Below are 25,361 nucleotides of genomic sequence, written 5' to 3'. Positions count from 1 at the left end.
AAGAAATGAAAAGAAAAAATAATGGAGCTATAGAATAGTCAAAAAAATAAAATGACATTAGTAATGGTATCAATAATTATTTTAAATGTATGGATTAAATTCTTAGTCAAAAGTCATGGAGTCACCAAAACCAAATGGAAAAAAAAAAGAAAAAAATATGCTACTTATAAGAGACTCACTTCAGTTTTAAGGATCCACATAGGCTTAGAGTGAAGGAATGGAAAAAGATTTCCATACAAATGTAAATCTAAAGAAATTGGAGTGCTATATTTACAGCACTCAAAATATATTTTAAGTCAAAAACTCTAGGAAGAGAAAAAAATCATATAATGGTAAAATGGTCAATTCATCAAGAGGATATAACAATTATAAATACATATATGAAGCCAAAAATGGACCCCCTAACTGCAGTAAGCAAACACTAACAGATCTAAAGAGGAGAAAAAGACAGTAATACAATAATATTAGAGGATTTCAATACCCAACTTTCAACAATGGATAGATCATCCAGACAGAAAATCAATCAGGAAACACTGGACTTGAAATATACTTTATCCAAATGGACCAAAGAGCATATACAAAGCATTCCACCCAACAGCAACAAAATCCACATTCTTCGCAATTGCACACAGAACATTCTTTAGGGTAGATCATATGTTAGGTGACAAAACAAGTACTAACAAATTTAAGAAGACTGAAATCATACCAAGTATTTTTTTCAACCAGAATAGAATTAAACTAGAAAGCAATAACTGGAAAAAAATTGGAAAATTCACCAACATGTGGCAATTAAAGAATATATTTCTCAAGAGCCAATGAGTCAAAGAAGAAATAAAAACATTATCTTGCGGGGTGTCTGGGTGGCTCAGTTGGTTAAGCATCCAACTCTTGATTTTGGCTCAGGTTATGATCTCATGGGTCATGGGATTGAGCCTGCACTGACAGTATAGACCCTACTTGGGATTCTCTCTCCCTCTGCCCCACCTCTGCTCATATACTCTCTCTCTCAAAATAAATAAATAAACTTAAAAAAAAACTTTAAATATCTTGAAACAAACAACAACAACAACAAAATGGAAACACAACATGCCAAAACTTATGGGAAGTAGCAAAAGTAATTCCAAGAGGGAAGTTTATAGCAATAAACATCGACCTTGAGAAAAAAGAAAGATCTGAAATAAACTAACTTTAAAACTCAAGGAACTAAAAGAAGAAGAACAAATAAGCCCAAAGTTAGCAGAAGGAAAGAAATAACAAAGATTAGAGCAGAAATAAGTTAGAGACCAGAAAAAAATTAGAAAAGATCAATGAAACTAAAAGTTGGTTTATTTGAAAAGATAAGCAAAACTGAAAAATCTTTGGCTAGACTAGGATAGGAAAAAAAGAACATCCAAATAAATTACATCAGAAATGCAAGAAGAGACATTACCACTGATAGCACAGAAATACAAAGGATCATGACACCAGTATGAAAAGTTATATGCCAACAAATAGGATAAACTAGAAGAAATATACAACCTAATATGACTGAATCTTGAGGAAAGAGAAAATCTGAACAGATTAATGACAATTAAGGTGATTGATTCAGTAATCAAAACTTCCCAACAACAAAAAGGCCGGGACAAGATGATTTGAGTACTGAGTTCTAGCAAATATTTAAAAAGAATGAATGCCAATCCTTCCCAAATGCTTCCAAAATGTTAAAAAAAAAAAAGAGGGGGTTGGGTGGGGAAACACTCCCACACTTATTCTATGAAACCAGCATCACCCTGATGCCAAAGTAAGATCAGGACACTATAAGAAAATAAAATTAAACATCAAATTCCCTGATGAACATAGATGTAAATATTTGCAACAAAACATTAGCAAACAAATACAATAGCACACACCATGAACAAGTGGGATTTATCCCTAGCATGCAAGGATAGTTCAGTATGCACAGATCAATAAATCTGATACACCACATAAAGAGAATGAAATATAAAAATCATATGATCTTCTCAGTAGATGTAGAAAAAGCATTTAACAAAATTCAACATCTTTGCATGATAAAAACTCTCAAGAAATTAGGAATAGAATGAATGTACTTCAACATAATAAAGACCATATATGATAATCCCAGAGCTAATGTGATATTCAACAGAGGAAAATTGAAAGCTACCTCTAAGACCAGAAACAATACAATGATATCCACTCTCACCACTTCGATTCAACAGTACCAGAAGTCCTTGCCAGAGCTATTAGGCAAGAAAAAGAAATAAAAGGCACCCATATTAGAAAGAAAGAAGTAAAACTATTTCTATTTTCAGATGATATGAATTTATACATAGAAAATCCTAAATAATTCATCCAAAAACTTAAAATTAATCAAGATTCAAATTCAATACACAGAAATCAGTTGTTATTTCTATATGCTACTAGTAAACTATCTGAAAAAGAAATTAAGAACAAAATCCCATTTACATCAAAACAATCAAATACTTAGGAGTAAATTAAACCAAGGAGGTGAAAGATCAGTGCACTAAAAACTATAAGACTTTGATGAAAGAAATTGAAGAAGACAGAAATAAGTGAAAACATATCTGCAGGAAATAAAAAGAATTAATAATTTTAAAGCAACCTAAACACTCACTACAATCCCTATCAAGATACCAATAGCATTTTTTTAATATATAGAAAATTATGATCCTAAAATTCATATGGAACCACCCTGACTGGCCAAAGCAATCTTGAGAAAAAAGAACTAACCTGAAGGCATCATACTTCTGTTTTCAAACTGTAAAACAAAGCTAGCATAATCAAAACATTATGGTATAATCATAAAATAGACACATAAATCAATTATAACAGAGTCACAAACCCAGAAATAAATCCACAGATATATGGTCACTAACATTTGACAAGGAAGCCAAGTACACTGAATGGAAAAAGGATAGCTTTTTCAATAAATAGTTTTGGGATAATTGGATTATCACATGCAAAGGAATGAGACTGGGCCTCTATCTTACACCACTCACAAAAAATAACCTGAAACTGATTAAAAACTTAAAACATAAGAATGAAATCCTAAAACTCTTAGAAGAAAACACAGGGGAAAATCTCCTTGAATTGGTCTTCACAATTACTTTTGGGATATGACACTAAAGCACAGCAAACAAAAACAAAAAATAAAATTAGGACTACACCAAACTAAATTAAAAAATCAATAAAATAAAAATTCAACCTATAAAACTGGAGAAAATATTTGCAAACCATCTCTATAAAAAGGGGTTAATTAATATCTTGTATATACAGAACTCATATAGCTCAAAAGCAAAAACAACAACAACAACAACAACAAAAAAACCAAAAAACAACAACAACAAAAAACACATTCCAATTAAAATTTGGCAGAGGACCTGAATAGACATTTTGCCCAATAAGGCATACAAATGGCCAACAGATATATGAAAAGATACTCAATATCACTAATCCTTGTGACAATGCAAAACAAAACCACAATGAGATATCACATAACACCTCTTAGAAGGACTATTATTATTATATTTTATAAGTTTTTTTTTTAATTGAAGTGTCATTAACATGCAGAGTTATATTAGCTTCAAGTGTATAAAGTAACAATTCAACAATTCTATACTCAGAGCTCATCAAGATAAGTGTACTCTTAATCCCCTTTATCTGTTCCACCCATTCCCCCACTTATGGCCCCTGTGGCAACCACCAGTTTGTATTTAAGAGTCTGTCTTTTGTCTCTTTTTTCTTTGTTCATTTGTTTTGTTTCTTAAGTTCCACACTGAGTGAAATAATATGGTATTTCTGTTTCTGTTAGCATTATACCCTCTAGTTCCATCCATGTTGTTGTAAATGGCAAGATCTCATTCTTTTTTATGCCTGAGTAATAATCCATTGAATATATATACCATATCTTTATCCATTCATCTATGGATGGACACTTGGTTGCTTTCATATCTTGGCTATTGTAAATAATGCTGCAATAAACATAAGGATGCATACAGATGGCCAATAGACACATGGAAAGATGCTCAACATCACTAACCATCAGGGAAATGCAAACCAAAGCCACAATGAAATACCACCTTATACCTGTCAGGTAGGCTAAAATAAACAAATTTAAAAATTTTTAAAAATAAAAAAAAAAGAAGGAACAACAGTGTTGGCAAGGATGTGGAGAAAAGGGAACCCTTCTGCACTGTTGGCGGGAATGCAAACTTGTGCAACCACTATGGAAAACATTATGGAGTATCGCCAAAAATTTTAAAATAGAATCACCATATGATTCAGTAATTCCACTACTGGATATTTACCCAAAGAAAACAAACAAACAAACAAAATAGTAATTCAAAAGATATATGTACTCCTATGTTTGTTGCAGCATTATTTACAATAGTCAAGATATAGAAGGCAAATTATTAACAAGAGAAGAATGAGCAAAGATGCAGAGGAAAGGGAACCTTGTACTGGTGGTAGGAATATAAATTAGTAAAGCTACTATGGAAAACAGCAAGGGGATTCCTCAAAAAATTAAAAATGGAATTATCATAAGATCCAGCAATACCAATTCTGGGTATATATCCAAAGGGAATAAAATCACTATCTCAAAGAGATATCTGCTCCCCCATGTTCACTGCAGCATCTATTCACAATAGGCAAGACATGGAAACAACCTAAGTGTCTATTGATGGTTAAATGAATAAACAAAATGTGAGATATACAACATGTATATGTGTGTGTATATGTATGTGTATATATATATATATATATATATATATATATATATATACATACAAACACAAATATATACAGACAGATAATGAAATACTATTCAATCATTAAAAAAAGGGGGGGGGGCCTGGGTGGCTCAGTGGGTTGTGTCTGACTTCAGCTCAGGTCATGATCTCATGGTCCATGGGTTTGAGCCCCACGTCAGGCTACGTGCTGACAGCTCGAAGCCTGGAGTCTGCTTTGGATTCTATGTCTCCCTCTCTCCCTCTGCCCCTCCCCCACTCACCCTCTGTCTGTCTGTCTCTCCCTTAAAAATAAATAAACATTAAAAAATTGAAAAAACAAGAAAAAGAAAATTCTGCTACTGATGCCAACATGGATGGATCTTGAGGGCATTATGCTAAGTGAAATAAATCAGTCAAAGAAAAAAAAACATTGTATGATCTCACATATGCAGAATCTAAAAACAGTGAACTCATAGAAACAGAGAGTAGAATGGTGGCTGCTAGAGGTTGAGGGGTGTGGGAATTGGGGAGATGTTAAATAAGAGTACTAATGTCCACTGATAAGATGAAGAAGTTCTGGGGATTTAATATAGAGCATAGACTATAGTTAACAAAACTTTATTATATACTTCAGAGTTACTAACAGAATAGATGTTAAATATTCCCTCCACAAAATAAAAATGGTAATTATATGAGGTGATGGAGGTGTAACCTACCCCTATTGTGGTAATCATTTTACCATATTTAAATGTATCAAATCATCACATTGTAGCAGCGCCTGGGTGGTTCAGTTGGCTAAGTGTTGGACTCTTGATTTCGGCTCAGGTGATGACCTCATGATTTGTGAGATGGAGCCCTGGGTCCAACTCCACGCTGACAGAGTGTGGAGCAGGCTTGGAATTCTCCCTCTCACTCTCTCTATGCCCCTCCCCTGCTCTCTCTCAAAATAAATAAACTTAAAAAAAATCACATTTTACATCTTAACACATCTTACACAACAACTAACACAATGTTATATCTCAATAAATCTGAGAAACACACACAGAGTGGATCAATACAAAGTTTAGAATAACTGTTACCTCCTTTGGGAGCAGGTTGGAGAGGAAACAGGAGGGGAATAAAGTCATTTCAAGAGATGTTTCTAGTAAATTCTCCAGCTGAATGGTAGGTTTCTGGATATTTATCATATTAATATGAATTCTAATTTATGTAAATGTTACTTAAAATGTTTTGTATTTATCACATATGTTTCAGTGATAAAGAAAATACATAGTAATAGTAATGTTATTTTATATTCTTAGTAGATGAGAAAACTATAGCAAATGTGTATTATTTTCCTTCCTTCCATTTCTTGCATTTTGTTTCCTTTTCAATGTGACACACTTTAATTCTTTAAAAAAATAAATTTATAACGTTATAATAGTACAAAGTACCCTTGAGAAGAGAGAGAAAAATGATTTGTTAGTTTTCTGTTTTCCAGAAATTACAAGTTCAGTTAGTGAGGGCTGCACCTAATTATCTATGATTGTTTTTCAAGTACATTTGCTGTACTCAAATAGATAATTGTAGCAAAAATCCAATAACTAGTAAACAGATTTTTTCATATAAGTATTAGGTTTACTGCTAGGTACAAATTAAAAAAAAAATCTCAGGAGCTACTTGCCATTTAAAAAGAAGATCAGGACCATGTCAGCATAATTAAAAACACAATGAAACTTTACTTTTTAAAAAATAAAGCTTTAATTTAAAATGATTAGATTATTTAAAATGCACATGTCCTCAATATAAAAGAAATTGAATTTTTTATCCAATTAGTGAAAGCGCATAGTCAAAATACTAAAAAATGAGGTAAATTGTTTTTTACCTAGAAGCATAATAAATCAGAAGCAAACTCCGTCAAATGTTAGTCATTGAGAACATCAATCTGTACAATGACTCTGCTGTCAACTTCAGGTTTGAGGCTTAATCATTTTAGAAGCAAGAAAGCCATGAGTCATATTTTACCCAGGAGGCACTTGAGAACACAATATTCATGCTGTTACCCTCATAAATTTCTTGACAATTTGCCTCAAGGTCAATTGGCAATGAAATAATAGAAATTTTAAATTTTGAACAGATTACGTGAAGGTGGATTTAATGAATATGTAACCTGCACTGTCATTTGGTCTCATGTACATATCCTTTGGAAGATACCACATAGCCTGCAAAACTAGTAAAACACACAATAGTCCTGAAGTATACTTAACAGGTAATTACATGGCATATAAGCACTGAATAACATCAGAATATGTGACTCCGAATCATTTTTTCTAAAGGGTTAGCTTTCGGAGTTTTTAAAGAATGTTTCATATGCAAAGAAACATAATTCATTAATTTATGATACCTACATAAATTTTATTACGTCATGCATCATATTTATTTAAAGACCATGATGCAAAATGGTAATAAGGCAAAATTGCCTACTAAATATTCCCCTCTCTGTATCCACCTCTCTAAATAGTTCCCTTTCACATTTAGTCTTGGCTTGGCCATGTGACTTACTGTGTATGTATTAGTCTGTACAGGCTGTCCCAATAAAATATCATAGGCTGGATGGCTCAAACAGCAGAGTTATTTTTTCACACTTCTGGAGGCCGGAAGCCCAAGATCAGGGTGCCAGCATGGTCGAATTCTGGTGACAACCTTCTTTCTGGCTTGCAGAAAGCCACCTTCTATGTGCTCACATGGCTTTTTCTTAATGCATGTGTGCAAAGAGATATCAAGCTTTCTGATTTCTCTTTGTATAAGGGTAACAATTCCATCAGACCTCGTCCCCACCCTCATAACCCAGTTACTTTCCAAAGGTCCCATCTCCAAATACCATTACATTGGGAATGAGGAGTTTAATAAATGGACTGAAGCAGGGGAACTCACAAGTATTCAGTCTGTAACATTATGGCCAATGTAACAACAGCAAATATGACACAGAGACTTCAAGACCATTTGTGCATTTGAATCCCTCCTTTCTTCTTGTTTTCTGGACCCCCATCATCACTACCCAAGAAAGGAGTCTGAGGTAGCCCGCTGGGTTATAAGAGACACGTGGCCTTATTCCGTCTTTGTTCTTGCTGATCCAGACTAACTTAGCTCATGAGTAAAATGACCTGATAGTTGAGGATCAGTTTTACCACACTCTGAGACAATTATAATTGCAGATTACTACCACTCTCCCCACCTCACCGGGCCTTTCAAATACTAACACTATTCCTCCTTGGACACTGTGGCATGAATTAGTGATTCATTAGTGGAATACCACTATTCCACATATTCCTCCTTGGACACTGTGACATGAATTAGTGATCGCCTTAAATAGTTCTACTATCAAACTTCTGCCAAAAGAAGCTTCCTTCATTCTAGCATTTGATTCACAAATATTTTCAAACTACATGGAAAGAGGTCAACAGGCTAAGATTAGGGACACAACCATGGAACAAGATGCAGCCCATGCATTCACACAGTATGTAATTCGTTGGGAGATAACAATAAAAAAAGGGGCAGGGGCGCCTGGGTGGCTCAGAAAGTTAGGCATCCGACTTTGGCTCAGGTCATGATCTCATGGTTCGTGACTTCGAGCCCCACATTGGGCTCTGTGCTAGCAGCTCGGGGCCTGGAGCCTGCTTTGGATTCTGTGACTCCCTCTCTCTCTGCCCCTCTCCTGCTCACACTCTGTCTTTCTCTGTCTCCCCAAAAATAAATAAATATTAAAAAATTTTTTAAAGGGGTGGGGAATAATACCCTGTGGCAGCTTTTCTCAACTGCCATGATCTGAACCAGCAAATACAGAAATGACTTGAGTGACTATTTTCTCAGTTGTCTCAAGTATGTTACATAAACAGTGTGTACCTCAGTGTATAGACAGTAAGTTAATTCAATCCATTCTAAGACTTATGGCATTAAGAGTAATTGTCTCATCAAACTCCAGTTGAGAAAAAAACAGTCTGTATCAATAACTATTGCACTAGGAAGTACAAACAAACCAGCCTGAAGAGATTATAAATATATTTTGGTTGAGCCTTTATTGATGAACATGAACAGTCAAGTGAAAAGAAAAGAGAAAAATAATCAAATAAGAATATTTTGGGGGCTCCTGGCTGGCTCAGTTGGTAGAGCATGCAACTCTTGATACCAGGGTTGTGAGTTCAAGCCCCATGGTGGGCATGGAGACTATTTTAAAAAGGGGGCGGGAGGTGGGGATGCTTGGGTGGCTCAGTTAGTTGAGTGGCCAACTTCGGTTCAAGTGAGGATCTAATGGTTCGTGGGTTCGAGCCCTACATCACGCTCACTGCTGTCAGCAAGGAGACTACTTCACTTTGCATCCTCTGTCCCCCTCTCTCTGTCCCTCCCCTGCTTGCACTCTCTCTCAAAAATAAATAAACATTTAAAAAAATAAGTAAGAAAAACTAAAGAGTATTTCACACAGAGTCTTGGGAGGAGAGATGCTAGTACACTTGTAAAACTAACAGATAAAATCGATTCCCTCTTTCTGATAGCTAACCAATGATGCCCCAGAAAACAGCATAGCAAAGTCCAATACAGACTAAAATTATAATCACTTGGAAGAACTAACACACCGAATGAGAAACACAGTTTCATCCTTATAAACTGTTTCCGAAAGTAAGTTCAATGTAATGGATAAGAAATGGATGTTACGATTTTTTTTTCACTGTTGCTGATAGCCTCTTAGTCTACATAATTTTAACTTACACTAAGGAAAAGAAAGTGTATTGATTAAATGTTAATATAAAATGTTTTATTGCTAAGAACCACTAAGAACTACCAGTAGAAAAACAACAAGAACAGCAAAATAAAAACCCACATTTGCTGGCAACTTGCCTAGTCTTTAAGTAACAGTGCATCACTTTCCTGAATTAGGTTTAATTTTATTCAATGTTCTTGGATTCTTATCTTCAGTGTTTATTCTGTCTATGTTGATGACATGGTCTTACTAGATATTTCAGAAGTAGCCTCAAGAAACAACGGACTCTATTGCCAATTACTGTCTGAAAGAATAGCTCAGTATTAATTACACCAAACCTAACTCATCGTTTTTGGTAGCTATTCTTCTACAGGTATAAAATGCTAAAAATTCTATGCAACAGGTTAGCTTTATTATACATGGGAGTATTATATAGCAAAATCATCCTGACATGCTTATTACACTGCTCAAAATTCTAAATTTTGTAAGAGCCTTGTAAGTTATTTTATGATAGAGGTGATAGAAATGGAAACTTCCTGCCTACAAAACATCCCAGGTCAGAGTCAACCCTTTTATGCTTCAGAGTGCAGAATTCTGTAACTTTATTAAAGCTTTAATTCAAATAGCTGACTAGATCCAAAACTGCATTTGAATTAAAGTCCTTGGACTACTTACTATAAAGTACCCTTGCAGAACCATATTGATACAGAGATGGTACATTCTTCCCCTAGATAAGAATACAAGCAAGGCTCTGAGTTGTATATAACAATGCCATTTTCACAATCCACCGAATTAGAATACAAAGTGGATCTATCTTATTGCAATAGGTGATACAGAACTGCCAAACACTTCAGTCTTAATTATTTGCTATACAACTTTAGTCCAAAGTCAAGATCAAGATAATTCTGTAAATTTGCATTTGGATATAACCCATCTGCTGTAAGTACATGATGATGAAAAATAAAACCTGAAAAGAGAAAATCAAAGCAAATAACTAATCTAAATGAAGATGATGATGATGATAAGAAGAACAATAAACAAATAACAACAACAAGAAACATTTCCATTGACCAGAGCACGATGTGGTAAAACATGAGTCTGCTGGAATCTGGAACCAGAAGCGGTCAGTGAAGCAAACGTTCATCTTCTGTACAATAGAGGGGAGAACTTGAGCAAGTGTTCCATGCAACACCAGATATTAGAGACTTGCCCAATGATGTAAATGGGTGCCAGTCCAGGCCTGTCTTCTCCTCCCTCAATTCCTCCTGAGTGGAGGAAGAAAAAAGCAAACTGTTGCCCATCACAACCAGAACAATATTTCTTGACATTAGAGCCAATGGGACACAGGCAGAACTGGGCAACAAAAGTCAAACAAAGCTAGTCCATGGCTTACATGTAGATTGCTATAGCTTTCAAACAAGCACAGGATGTGGAACAGTAGGAACTCTTCTCCATTTTGAGAAATGTTCGTTGAAGCTCTGCACATCTCACAATCCTCAGTTCTCCTAGGTGAACATGTTTGTGCAGAAGACATGTAAAAAATGTTTATAGCTGTCCGTAAATAGGAGTTTTTAAAAATTGGAAACAATTTAAATGTATATAAATAAAAGAATAGGTAATTAAAGTATGTATATTCTTGTTAAAATATCTATACTACCCAAAGCAATCTACACATGTAATGCAATCCCTATCAAAATACCACCAGCATTTTACACAAAGCCTGAACAAAGAATCCTAAAATTTGTGTGAAACTACAAAAGGCCCCCAACAGCAAAAGCAATCTTGAAAAAGAAAAGCAAAGCTGGAGGCATAACAATTCTGGGCTTCAAGCCATATTACAAAGCTGTAGTAATCAAAACAGTATGGTGCTGGCACAAAAACAGACAGATCAATGAAACAGGATAGAAAACACAGAAGTGAATCCACAACTATATGGCCAATTAATCTTCAACAAAGCAGGAAACAATATCTAATGGAAAAAAAAAGACAGTCTCTTCAAGAAATGGTGTTGGGAAAACTGGACAGCACAAGCGTAAAAAATGAAACTGGACCATTTTCTTACAACATACACAAAAATAAACACAAAATGGATGAAAACCTAAATGTGAGACAGGAAACCATCAAAATCCTAGAGGAGAACACAGGCAGCAACCTCTTTGACATCAGCCATAGCAACTTCTTACATCTCCAGAGGCGAGGGAAGCAAAACCAAAAATGAACTATTGGGACTTCATCAAAATAAAAAGCTTCTGCACAGCAAAGGAAACAACAAAACTATAAGGCAACTGATGGAATGGGAGAAGATATTTGCAAATCACAAATCTGAAAAAGGGTTAGTATCCAAAATCTATAAAGAATTTATCAAGTTCAACACACAAAAAAACAAATATTTTAATTAAAAAATGTGTATAAGACATGAATAGACATTTTTCCAAAGAAGACATCCAGATGGCTACCAGACACATGAAAAGATGCTCAACTTCACTCATCATCAGGGAAATACATTTCAAAACCACAAACAGATACCAGCTCCCAGCTGTCAGAATGGCTAAAATTAACAACTCAGGAAACAACAGATGTTGGTGAGGATGTGGAGAAAGGGGAACCCTCTTGCACTGTTGGTGGGAATGCAAACTGGTGCAGCCACTCTGGAAAATGTGTAGATGTTCCTCGGTTAGTTAAAAATAGAACTATCACACAATCCAACAATTGCACTACTAGGTATTTACCCAAAGGACACAAAAATAGTAATTTGAAGTGAAACATGCACTCTGATGTTTATAGCAACATTATCAACAATAGCCAAAGTATTGAAAGAGCCCAAATGTTCACTGACTGATGATTGGATAAAGAAGATGTGGTGTGTGCGCGCGCACACACACACACACACACACACACACACACACACACACACAGTGGAATATTACTCAGCTGTCAAAAAGAATGAAAGCTTCCATTTACAATGACATGGATGGAGCTAGAGAGTATTATGCTAAGCGAAATAAGTCAGTCAGAGAAAGACAAATACCATATGTAATCACTCATATATGGAATTTAAGAAACAAAACAGATGAACATGGAAAGAAAGAAGGAAAGAAAGAAAGAAATGCAATGCAGAAACAGACTCTTAACTATAGAGAACAAACTGAGGATTACTGGAGAGGAGGTGATCAGGGGATTGGTTAAATAGGTGACAGGTATTAAAAAAGGCACCTGTGATGACACTGGGTATTGTATATAATTGATGAATCATTAAATTCTATACCTGAAATTAGTATTACACTGTATGTTAACTAACTTGAATTTACATTAAAAATTTTAAAAAAATAAACAGGAAAAAATAAAGTATACATATTCAAAAAATGGAATATATAGAGTTAAACTGAATGAGCGCAAGCTGTGTGTTTGAGCCACCTCAGATAAAGCATGTGGCAAAATAATGCATGCTTTTATTTATCACAAGGCCTGATAACTCATAAAACTGTGTAAAAATATATATATAATCTATACAAACAGAAAATATAATAAAATACAATAAATAAATATAACAAAATATAAATAAATACATATAAAGTATAAAGTCATGAGAATGATAACCTTCAAATTCAGCAAGGCCATTATCACAGGAAGCAGGTAAGGGGAAAAGGGGAGCAACAGGACGGGAGAGTAACATGGGCGTTCCTCTGTGTCTACAAATTATTAGTACTTAAGTAACTAAGACAAGATTTAATTATTCAATCAGTAACTATATTATGTACGTACTGTGTGCTTGGCACCATTCTAGGCACTGGGTTTAAGCAATAAACAAAACAGACTAATACTCCTGCCCTTACAGAGCTTATGTTCCAGTAGAAAAGACGAGGCAGCAGAGAAGGATGTGAAGCATTCCCCATGATGGCGACTGTTCTGCAGTAAAATCAAACCTAAAAGGGAGACATGGAGAACTGAGGGTAGATTGCTGCAGGTCTAAACCTCAGAGTCAGAAAGTGCTGCATAGAGAGAGCCTCACTGAGAAAGTGACTTTTAAGAGAAGATCTGAAAAGATGTGAGTACAAGATAAAAAGTTGTCTGGAAGAAAGAATTCTTGGTAAAGGTAGAACACATGCAAAGGCCCTGAGGCTGGTGTGCCTGACAAATTCAAAATGACAGGGCACCTGGATGGCTCAGTCAGTTGAGCGTCTGTCTTTTGATTTTGGCTCAGGTCATGATCTCCCAATTCGTGCTAGTTCAAGCCCCACATTCGGCTCTGCGCTGACAGTGCGGAGCCTGCTTGGAATTCTCTCTCTCTCCAGCTCTCTTTCAAATTAAATAAAAACAAATAAACTTAAAAATAATTTACAAAAGGAAATAGATGTAGAGGCACACTGCAAATAATAAAAAGCTACAAGAAGAATAGTTATGTTCTTTTAACACAACTCTGGTTTGGTGGGAGATAAAAAATGTACTATACATGGATTCAGGTCTCTACCAACTTCTCAGCAGTCTATATCACACTGAGAGTAAGTCATCAAAGACTTAAAAGAAGGAAGGAAGGCTGAAGAGGCAAAAGATAAAAAGTGGAAATATTAGTTTCCCTAGAAAATGTCCAAATTCCCAGTCAACTTTTATCTTAAAAAAAAAAAAAAAGACAGAACACTTAGCAAAAAGAAAAAAAGAAATCAAGGGCTTCTCCATATACTTCCTATTTGTGATGGTTAATTTTATGTATCAACTTGGCGAGGCTATGGGACCTGTTGTTTGGTCAAACAATAGTCCAGATAACTGCTGTGAAGGTATTCTGCAGAGGTAATCAACATTTATAACCAAGTGACTTTAATTAAGTGAAGAAAATTACCTTCCACAACATGGGTGGGCTTCATCCAATCAGCTGAAGGCCTTAAGAGCAAAAACTGAGGTTTCCCAAAGAAGAAAGAATTCTACCTCAAAACTGTAACATAGAAATCCTGTCGGAGTTTCTAGCCTGCTGGCAGGTCCTGTGAATTCTGGACTCAAGACTGAAATATCAACTCTTACACAAATTTCCAGCCTGCCGGCCTCCTCGCAGATTTCAGACTTTCCAGGACCTGTAACTGCATAAGCCAAGTCCTTAAAATTAATCTCTCAGTTTTTGTTTTTGTTTTTCTCTGTAGAACCCTGCCTAATACAGAGGACAGAGCATGGAGCCATAGAAAATGGTTCTCAAGCCTCAAAACCTAATGGCATTTGCTCTGCTAAGTAGCAAACTTGCTTTAGACCAGTGACCCTTCTGTCCTTCCAATTTCTCCCTTTTTGAAGGGGAGTATCTAATCTGCATCTGCCCTCTTGCATTGTGGAAGCAGGTGACTTGCTTGCTAGGCTTCACAGGTCCACAAACGGAGAGGAATTTTGCCCCTGAGGGACTAGACCCCAAGTCCCACCCTTCACTGATTTAGATAGAATGTGGACTTAGAGCTGACGCCAGAATGGTTAAAGTCTTTGGAGGATACTGGGATTGGGTGAATGTATTTTTACATGGGAAGGACATGACTTTGGGGAGGGTCAGAGGCAGAGTGTTATTGGTTGAACTGTGTCCCTCAAAAAAAAAAAAAAGTACATTTAAGTCCTAACCTCCAATACCTCAGAACGTGCCCTTATTTGGAAATAGGGCGAATGCAGATGGAAACAGTTAAGATAAGGTTATGCTGAAGTAGGGTGGACTCCAAATCATACACCAGTATGACAGGAATCCTTATAAGAAGACGGCCACGTGAAGACGGAGACACAGAAAGAATGTCATGTGAAGACAGAGACAAAGACTGGGGTTATGCTGCCACAGCCTGGGACTGTCAGAAGGTATAAAAAGAAAGGAAGGATTCTTTCCTAGAAGCTTCCAAGAAAGCCCAGAGGAGCCAAAGCTCTGACTTCAGACTTCAGGTCTCCAAAATACAGAGAATGCATTTCTGTTGTTTTTAGCCAGCTAGTTTGTGATACTTTGTTACAGCAGACCTAGGAAGTGCTTAGCAAGGATTTATAGTTTACCAGGTAACGTTCTATATAAATTCACATGATTCTCATACTAAACAAGTGGAGGAAGCACTATTATTGCTATAGCCCCCATTTATAACTCATGTAACAGAGGCTCTTACAGGTTATGTGATTTACCCATGATTGCAAAGCAAGTTAACTGTGATGCTGAGGCCGTGAGCTAGGTTTTGACACCTACCCTTTACAGCATTGAAAGGATTGCTACTCTCTGTTTACCTTTGAGATAGATCTTGTGTGTGCATGTGTGTGTGTGTGTGTGTGTGTGTGTGCATGCACACGCATGTATGTGTTAATATCTATGGGTAATTGCCAAAGGGGCTTAGTGAACTTTTCAGCAATTCATGGAGTTTATGGGATAATGGGCTGAAGGAACACAGACAACCTTTTTGATGGTAACTTGATTTGTATATTCCCAAAGGAAAACTGAGAAGTAGGTGAATATCCAATGGACACAGTGAATTGGAAAAGGGACCTACATATTATGATTCTGAATATCTGAATATCTAATAATAAAAGAGGAATAGAAGAGTTTACTAAAAAATATGATAAGAAATCTATACATACCTCACTTTAATAAACCGTCTTGGGGCGCCAAGGTGGCTCAGTCAGTTAAGCGTCTGACTTTGGCTCAGGTCATGATCTCACAGTTTGTGAGTTCTAGCCCCACATCAGGCTCTGTGCTGATAGCTCAGAGACTGGAGCCTGCTTTAGATTCTGGGTCTCCCTCCCTCTCTGTCCCTCCCCTGCTCACACACACACACACTCTCTCTCTCTCTCTCTCTCTCATAAAAATAAATAAACATTTTAAAAAATTAAAAACACTGCCTTGATTGTTAGGGCCTCAAAACTTAATTTTTTTAATCATAAGTCAAATAATTGTTTTATCTTGGATGGCATGCAGATTGTTTCAAACGTTTTTTGTTTTACATTTTTTTTTTTTTTGAGAGAGACAGAGACAGAGCACAAGTGGGGGAGGGGAAGAGACAGAATGAGACACAGAATCTGAAGCAGGCTCCAGGCTCTGAGCTGTCAGCACAGAGCCCAAAGCAGTGCTCGATCTCCCAAACCATTAGATCATGACCTGAGCTGAAGTCGGATGCTTAACGGACTGACCAACCCAGGTGCTCCCAGATTGTTTCAAACTTTAAATAAAGATACTTCATATTTATCTGCATATTTGTATTCTACTCATATTTTAAATTTCTTTAATTAGTGTTACTACAGCCACTTAAACATTAAGTTATAAATGAGGAACCTGCTGGCATGGCTTTATTGTGTCTCATACTGAGTACCAGAAACACTCTCTTCTCTAACCTTGAGAACTTAAATGTACCTAAGCATGTCCATATTCAGAGAGAAGACTGGATTCTATACATTATAATAAATGGATACACAAACTTTAGCAATGCGAAGGGTGAATCTGGAAAATATCACTAGAAAACGATTCCTTAATAATGCTGGTGCTTATTTAGCTACACCTCCAAATAAAAATGTTTTAAGGACTAAAATATGATTTCCCATTCAAAACCAGTATAAACATTGACTAATAACCCATTAACTCCATTGTCCCCCCAGTAAGTAGAGACTTTGGTTTTAGTCCCAGCTCTCCCAGCAGCTGTGGTTACTTTCCATCTCTGGACTGCGCTTCTCAGACATAATGTGATGGTCTTCAAGATCCCTGGTAGCTCCAAATTTCAATTGCAAAATCATCAATCCTCGATTGACATTTAATTGCAGTTCAAAAGAAACATACATGGAAAACTACCACAATTAACATTTAGCTTTTAATTTTTACTCGTCTTTATCACTTGAGTCTCAACACAACCAAAACAAGTTTTCCTGGCCTTGGATACTTGCTGAATTACGATAACAATGGTCAGACACTCTAGAAAAAAACCAAGACTCCCAACATAAATTCTTCTAATTTATGGCTCCAGTGGCTTAAGCAATATATCTCTTTATCCTCAGAATTCAATACAGAATATGATTACTCTAAACATACAGAGTAAATATTTTTATTTTTAGAAACCAACTTTGAAAACTGTTAACTCTAGTAAGCAATGTCTTTAATTGCATCTAACCTATAAAGACAGCATCACCTGCAATGTAGCTGTCAGGAACTTCTTATCTTGCCATAATACAGTCTTGAACATTCTGGGAACAAATTACCTAAGCCCCATAAAGAATAAATTTATTTTTGCAATTTTTTCAGCAAAGTACACACAGACAGTTATAAAACATAATGACTTCAAATAAGAAAAATTAGATTATTTTTGACATTGTTATATAACATCAAATAAAAATCAAATTTTAGTGATTGAAGATTGTGTTATTTTCAAAATGTCAGTGTTAAGCAAACTTTAAGATTTCCCTTACTAATGAAGACTTGGCAGGCTACATAATATACCATATTATTTTACATAATTGCGATTAATACATCTTTCAGCCAAGAGGTTGAAGAATGACTAGTTTTAGAAAAACATTTAAAATCCTATTTCCCTAATGCAGGCACAGAATACCTCACTAGCCTTAACTCCATACAACTCAAAAGCAAAATCTTTAAATGTTGGCTGTCTTTTTCTACAGTTTTTCATTGTTCTTTCATTAAGCTTATAACATGAAATCAGTGGATATTAAAGAAATTTAAAAAAAAACCGCATGTCTATAATCTAAGGAAAGCCTAACATGGATACAATCTGTTTAATTTAAGTTACCTGAATAGGGAACACGAGTTTTCCACTTTTCTCAGGGCTCAGAGTTGAGAACAGAGGCAACTAATCATTAACTTTTAGCCAGAAGCGAACTTGCACACTTATCTCAAGAGACTGCTTTTCCCTTCCCTCTCTCTTCTCTCAAATAGGGGAAAGGTAGCCTCTTTTCTTGAGGAACTTGCTTTGACAGGCACAATTAGTTCATACTTTTCACAGTATAAAGTTAACTTGGCTTAAATTATATCCTGGGTCAAAGAAGGTAACCAAGTCTGGCAATTTGAACTGCTAAATTTAATCTTCTAATCCTTTTTCTCTGAGTTGATATAGCACAGTTTCAAGTGTATTTACCACAATGTGATTTCATTCATGTATAGACACTGCAAACGTACTATAATATATAAGTTCATGTGCCAGTGAATCTTCACTGAGTCTAAAACTAGATAATTCAGAAAGGAATGAACAATAAGGCCAAGGTCATGTGTTGAATCCCTCCAGGAGTCCTCAGCTTCCTTTTGTTGCCTAATCACAAATTACACTCCTTATTCGACCAGCCATTCTATAAATGCAAGACCTCCATCAGAAAGCATCCTCACTTAAGAATGTGACAGTAATTCTGATGATGGGTCAGTGTTGCCATCTTTGTATTTGAAGAAATTACACTGACCTTTGGAGAAACGAAGAGCTACCATTTACTGGGTGTTTCTCATATCTTCGGTAGTTATTTTACCAAACAATTTATATCCACAACTTCATTCTCTAAACTGTAAAATATAGGGGCACCTGGGTGGCTCAGTTGGTTGAGCGCACGACTTGGGCTCAGGTCATGATCTCACAGTTCGTGAGTCCGATCCCCGCATCAGGCTCTGTGCTGACAGCTCAGAGCCTGGAGCCTGCTTCAGATTCTGTGTCTCCCTCTCTCTCTCTCTACCCTCCTCAGCTCATGCTCTGCCTCTGTCTCAAAAATAAATAAACATTAAATTTAAAAAAATAAAAATAAACTGTAAAATACAGACATTATGATACATATTTTAAGTATGAAAACACTGAAGCACTGAGTTTTGATCACTAATATGTAAGGCCATATAGCTGATAATTATTGGGTCCTGGGTTCCAATTCTGGTTTGTCTGAATCCAAATCTGTATTCCTCTCCACTGAACAGTAGAACATTCTTTGCATAGTCAGTGGGTGAGAGGAATTTGATTCCCCATGTAAAAGATGCCATTATTAAGACCAAGGCACTAAGTAATAACTAGCTATAAAATATGCTTCCTAAATATTTTATTTATTTATTTTTAAATGTTTATTTATTTATTTTGAGAGACAAGAAAGCACAAGTGCAGGGAGGGCAAGAGAGAGGGAGGAAGAGGGAATCCCAAGCAGGCTCTTCACTGGCTGAACCCAGCACAGGGCTCAAACCCACGAACTGTGAGATCATGGCCTGAGCTGAAATCAAGAGTCAGATACTCAACTGACTGAGCCACCCAGGGGTCCCCCAAATATTTCAATAGGCTGCATTTCTAAATGCATATCATGGTTTCAATCACCAAGTAATAGCATAAATGGTCTCTGGGCATTTCCCCTAATTTATTTAATGATATAAAGCAAATGCCTTTACAAAATATGACATGGTATTTTTTCTCTCTCCCTTATTAAAATTCAATTCAAAAAAATAAAATAAAATTGTTAAGAAATTTTGCCTCAGACAAAATTGGACACTCACTGAGGTTGTAATATCCTGAACAAATTGTAGTATGGATTTTACAATTATGTAGTATATCTGATAATCAAAAGCAAAGAATATCTTTACTGAGAACTCTTCAAATACCTTTGTTCCAACACAGCAAAGTGCTTAGTAGCTAGCCAATGTTCAGTTATATTTATTTGGAGTAAAATTGCCTAATGTAATATAGGTGATTAATCAATTAATAATAACTTAATTTGGTATTTGGTAGATACACCTCAAAGTAGATTATTTTCCCAAAAAGTGGAAGAACAGGGGTGCCTGTGTGGCTCAGTGTGTTGAGCGTCCGACTCTTTGGCTCAGATCATGATCTCATGGTTTGTGAGTTCGAGCCCCGCGTAGGGCTCTACACTGACAGTATGGAACTTGCTTGGAAGTCTCTCCCATTCTCTCTGCCCATACCCTGATTGTGCTCTCTCTCTCAAAATACATGAACTTTAAAAAAAAAAAAAAAGTGGAATAATAGCCGGCATTGGTGGTTAGTGGTGAGCATAGCTGCCTTCAAAAAAAGCGGAAGAACAAAATTTCAATAAAGTCACATGCTTTATCAACTGCTTTTATATAATGGAAATATGACAATAAGACTCAACTTTTGCAAAGAAATGATTATTAACTTTGTTAAGTAAGTGCGTATATATAAAAACTTCCAAAGTAAAGAGAAATACAGATATATCAAAGTTTGATATGTAAAAATTATGTCATCAAGAAAGTAACAACATAAGGTCTAGAAATATTAGAACTGGAAGGAATGTGTACAATATATCTTGTTCTTATTTTGTATGATTTTGCTTATTGGTGTCACAATAGTAAATCCTTAAAAAATTACTATGTGATAGAACCCATGGTCTGTTAGTTAACTTTATAGAGTTTGTTAGACAAATTTAAAGAGCTCTGATTATAAATAATATATTTGCTTTCTCAGTGTAGAATTTATTTTTGTTTTATCATCTTAAATATGCATTTTCAGCAGATCTACCAAAAAGCCAAAATCACCTAATTTAGATTTAGTGTTTACTCAAGTAGAAAAAAAACGGCAAAAATAATGAATTGACTTAAATATGCAATTTTGGACAGCTTTGTAATCACACTAAAATATTCAACAATTTGACTCTTTCTTTCAACAAGAAATATATCTTAAAGCACAGAGAAATCACGTTGGTATTAAAGTTGAACAATTCAGTTCTGTGGGATGTGAGATAAATACAGACAGTCATGTTTGCTACATAAACCTTTGAGAAAAGAAAAGCCACATGCAAAACAGACTTGTTCATCAGGAGCCCTGGGGAGAAAAATGGCTGAAGGTGACTAACCTTTGCCAAGGTTACAAATTCTCAAGAGCAATTTCAAAACTATCATAATGTGAGACTTTTTTTTTTAATTCCAGTTTCCACAATTCTTCAATGATGTGGGGACAGTAGAGAGAGGAAATATAGTCTCAGGGGAAAACCTTGATGAATAGCATGTGTGCTCTTGGAACAGGTTATTAATTCTGCATTTGAAACATGACAATAAGTTCTTGGCAATGAATTTGTTTATAGCATTACTCCCAAGTTCCACGCAGCATTTGTACATTTCCCTTGTGAGAGTTTGATGCTTTGTGTATTATGACTAAGGAGTGAAAACTGAATTAATGTGGAAAGCCCAAGTCTGTCATCTGAATAAAAACTGTAAGAAATTCCACAGAGCAGAAAGTTCAGGTATATACTTAGGGTGAGAAACAGCAGAGAACTAGTAAGAAGGTAAAAAAAAAAAATCAAATAAATACCTCCCAAACACAATGGGAACCTTTGAACGGATTGCTTTCCTCATCTGAGTAAAATTTTTTTTCTTCTTCTTTTCCTGGAGCAAGTACCATCATCTGAACACTCATTTTGCACTACTGATTGTGATCCTATTATTTTCTGAAGTCCATAATAATAGAGCTAAAAGGTGCACACAGAAGAAAACAATCCTGAGTTCATTATCCCTTAGGTTACAAGGTAAAAGGAATCTTTTTCTTTAACCTTGATAAGCATAAAAAGGAAAAAGTCTTCAGTAAACTTGCACAGAATACTTCCTTTAAGGTTTCAATATACCACAGGAAAATAAGATGGGAGCAACATGGTCCCAAACACAAAATATACAAGTATTCTACCATTTCAACAGACTTCCCCCTTTTTGCTGAAGATAGTTGCTCATTAGTTGAACAGAATTATTGGAAGAGTGATTTGAGAATATGGAACATTTAAGACCCCTCCTTCTTTGACCGTCATCCAGTCAACAGAAGATCCTACTATATTCAGCCAATATAGGAAACATGTTCAGAGACAGAGTGCTTTAAAAAAAAACCTTTCAAGCCCAAGCCTTTGAATCCACTTAGCTCTCTGCCATCCCCTCAGCATGCACTGGGGCCTCATAGCTTTCTATTAAATAAACCAGCATCCTGCCAGTGACTCAGCTCAAAGTCTCAGAGCCAGCAGTATTGTCTTCTTTTCTCTATCATCAAATCAAAGTTGCCAATCCTTGTAGATTCTACTGCCACAGAGACTCAAATCGATGTACTTTTCTTCTTTCCCACAAGCATCATTTAATTTCAATAAATCTGGTAGCTTTCCAATTGTTGTCCTGGCATCCAATCTCTCTATTTGAGTAAAGCCTCAATATCGTTGCCTAAATTAGGCAGCTAACATAAGCTCACACCATGGCACACCCCAAGTCAAAATTGGTCAGTAACTCCCTGCCTCCTCTTCCCAACATTGACACCACAGTTATCTGTATGTGTGAGTACACACACGCACACACACACACACACACACACATCCACACACACACCAGGAGATAGGTTATAAAATAATATGATCAAGTGTGTAGTTTCCATCTATTGCTAGAGCCAACAATACTAACATTGGTGTTTTAACGTGCATTTGCTTTTCACTGCCATTAGTAAATTAGAAGCCGTTAATCCTCCTTGTTTTAAAAATACCACAAAGGCATTAGACATTAACAAGATATGAGCCAACAGAGTTTAAGGCAACATTCTATCTACTGGCCCAGTCATATGTCACCAGGTATGACAGTCTTCCACACCTCAAAATAAGTTTATATCTTTAGTAAAAGTTAATTTAAAAAGCCTTTAAGACTTTTTGTTGTATTTCATTTTGAAAGTTTTATTTATTTGAGAGAGACAGAGACAGCACAAGTGGGAAAGAAGTAGACAGACAGGGAGGGAGAATCCCAAGCAGGCTCCGCGCCACCATCACAGAGCCAAACGCAGGGCTCAAACCCACGAAACCATGAGATCATGACCTGAGCCAAAACCAAGAGTCGGACATTTAACCGACTGAGCCACGGAGGCACCCCTATTTTATTTTACTTTTAAGATTTTATTTTTAAGTAATCTCTACAGCCAACATGGGGCTCAAACTCATAGCCTTAAGATCAAGAGTCTCATGCTCTACCTACTAAGCCAGTCAGGTGCCCTTTAAATTATTTTAAATGGAAGTACAAAATCTTCAAATGCAGATGCAATGGAATATAAATAAGATAAGTAGAATAGCTATTACCAAAAAGACCAGAAATAACAAAGGCTGGAGAGGATGTGCAGAAAAAGGAAGCCTAGTGCACTGTTGGTAGGAATGCAAACTGGTACAGCCACTATGGAAAAAGTACAGAAGTTCATCAAAAATTCAAGATAGAGCTACCAGGTGATCTGGCAGTCCCACTTCTATGCATATATATACTGGCTGAAGATGATATCACTACCTCGAAGAGATATCTGCACTCTTATGTTCTATGTTCACTGCAGCATTATTCACGGATACCCAAAACAACATACAGAAACAATACAAGTGTCCATCAACGAACGAATGAAAAAAGAAAATGTGATATGTGTGCATGCACACAGGCATACACACACATTGGAATATTATCCAGCCATAAAAGAAGATTGAAATTCTGCCTCTTATGACAACATGTATGTACCTCTAAGATATTATACTAAGTGAAGTAAGTCAGACAAAGACAAATAGGTATGATCTCATGTATATTTAGAATCTAAAAATATTGAACTCAGAGACAGTAGAATGGTGGAGGGTTGGAGGGTGGGAGAAATGAAATGTCAGCCAAATGGTACAAACTTTCAGTTATAAGATGAATACACTTTGGGGATCTGAGGTACAGCACGGTGACTATAGTCAACAACACCATTTTGTATACTTAAGAGTTGGTAGGAAAGTAGAGCTTTAGTTGTTCTCACCATAACAAGAAGAAAATGATAATTATGTAAGGTGATGTATGTGTTAACCAACCTTATGGTGACAATAACTACACCATATACATCTGTATCGAAACATCACCTTGTATACCTTAAACTTACACAATGTTCCATGTCAACTATATCACAAGAGAGCTGGGGAAAAAAAAAGTAAAGTCAAGTCATACGGCAAAGGCAATTTCTAGGAATTATAATCATGTCTAGAAGGTGACAAATATCATATGGCTCCAGGGCGCCTGAGTGGTCAGCTGGTTGGGCATCCCATTGTTGATTTCAGCTCAGGTCATGATCCCAGGGTTGTTGGATCAAGCCTCATGGCAGGCTTTGTACTGGGCATAGCTCCTGCTTGAGATTCTCTATCCCTCTCTCTCTTTCCTTCTGCTCCCCTCCCCCACTTGCTCGCTCGCGCTCTCTCTCTCTCTCAAATAAATGAAATGAAAAAAAATTTTAATAAATAAATAAATCATACAGTTTCAATCTTTTTTATTCCTCTCAGGTTTCCCTGTATGGACTTGACTTTGACTTTGACCTTCCTGGTGTCCCACTGAGCAGCAGCCAGAGCACATAACTTTTGTGCCTTTAGCTGTGGCCCCATGAGACAGGCCACAGCCCACTCACTAGGCTTCACCCCTTGGGGAACAAACTATTTCCTACCATGGTGCAGCACAGCCCCTTTCTGTCCTTCCTCACACTATTCTAAAGGATTCTTTAAAAAAAAAGTCTCGATTTAGTGTTAAAAAGTTTAGGTTCAGATATACCCTCTCCTTTTTACCCTTAACAAATTACCTAATGTCTCTGAATCTCAGGCTTCTCACCCATCTACTGGTTTCATATTTCCTTATGGAGACACTTCTGGTAAAATAACACTTCAGTTCATCCCCCATGTGGCTGATGACTTTGGAAGAAGAAAAAAAAAAACTATGCAAGCTTAGTATGGACGTTTCTGGGTTCTCTCTTTTCCTTATGTGCCTTCCTACAGAGGAGATGCATTCTGGTTTGGTCTATACCATGTGATAATTCTACTGGGGCAAATTCTGTTCCTACAAAAGAAAAGCCTAAGTGTTGCAAATAAGTTCAACTAGAAACCCCATTTGACCATATATCCAAACCACATTCTCTAGCTTAGCATCATTTTAAAGAAATAGATGAGTCAAAGGACTAGCTGAATCT

General features: G+C 36.2%; 1 protein-coding gene across 8 annotated transcripts in view; it reads right to left on the bottom strand.

Moving 5' to 3' along the window:
* The window catches only part of SLC16A7 (solute carrier family 16 member 7), a 191,087-nt gene that overhangs the window by 112,610 nt on the left and 53,116 nt on the right, over window positions 1-25,361 (bottom strand). Inside the window, exon 1 of one of the 8 annotated variants that reach the window (XM_053226442.1) lies at window positions 18,201-20,566. The exons of the other annotated variants lie outside the window; for them this stretch is intronic. The gene's annotated coding sequence lies outside the window, so the exon portion shown is untranslated. Of the gene's footprint in view, window positions 1-18,200; window positions 20,567-25,361 lie in introns of those variants that run through there. 8 annotated transcript variants of the gene reach the window in all.

Source organism: Acinonyx jubatus, chromosome B4 (assembly GCF_027475565.1).
Source record: "Acinonyx jubatus isolate Ajub_Pintada_27869175 chromosome B4, VMU_Ajub_asm_v1.0, whole genome shotgun sequence".
In the NCBI taxonomy this organism is placed as follows: Eukaryota; Metazoa; Chordata; class Mammalia; order Carnivora; family Felidae; genus Acinonyx; species Acinonyx jubatus.
The sequence above is the reverse complement of the archived record's forward strand: the minus strand, read 5'-3'. Positions and strand labels throughout refer to the sequence as shown.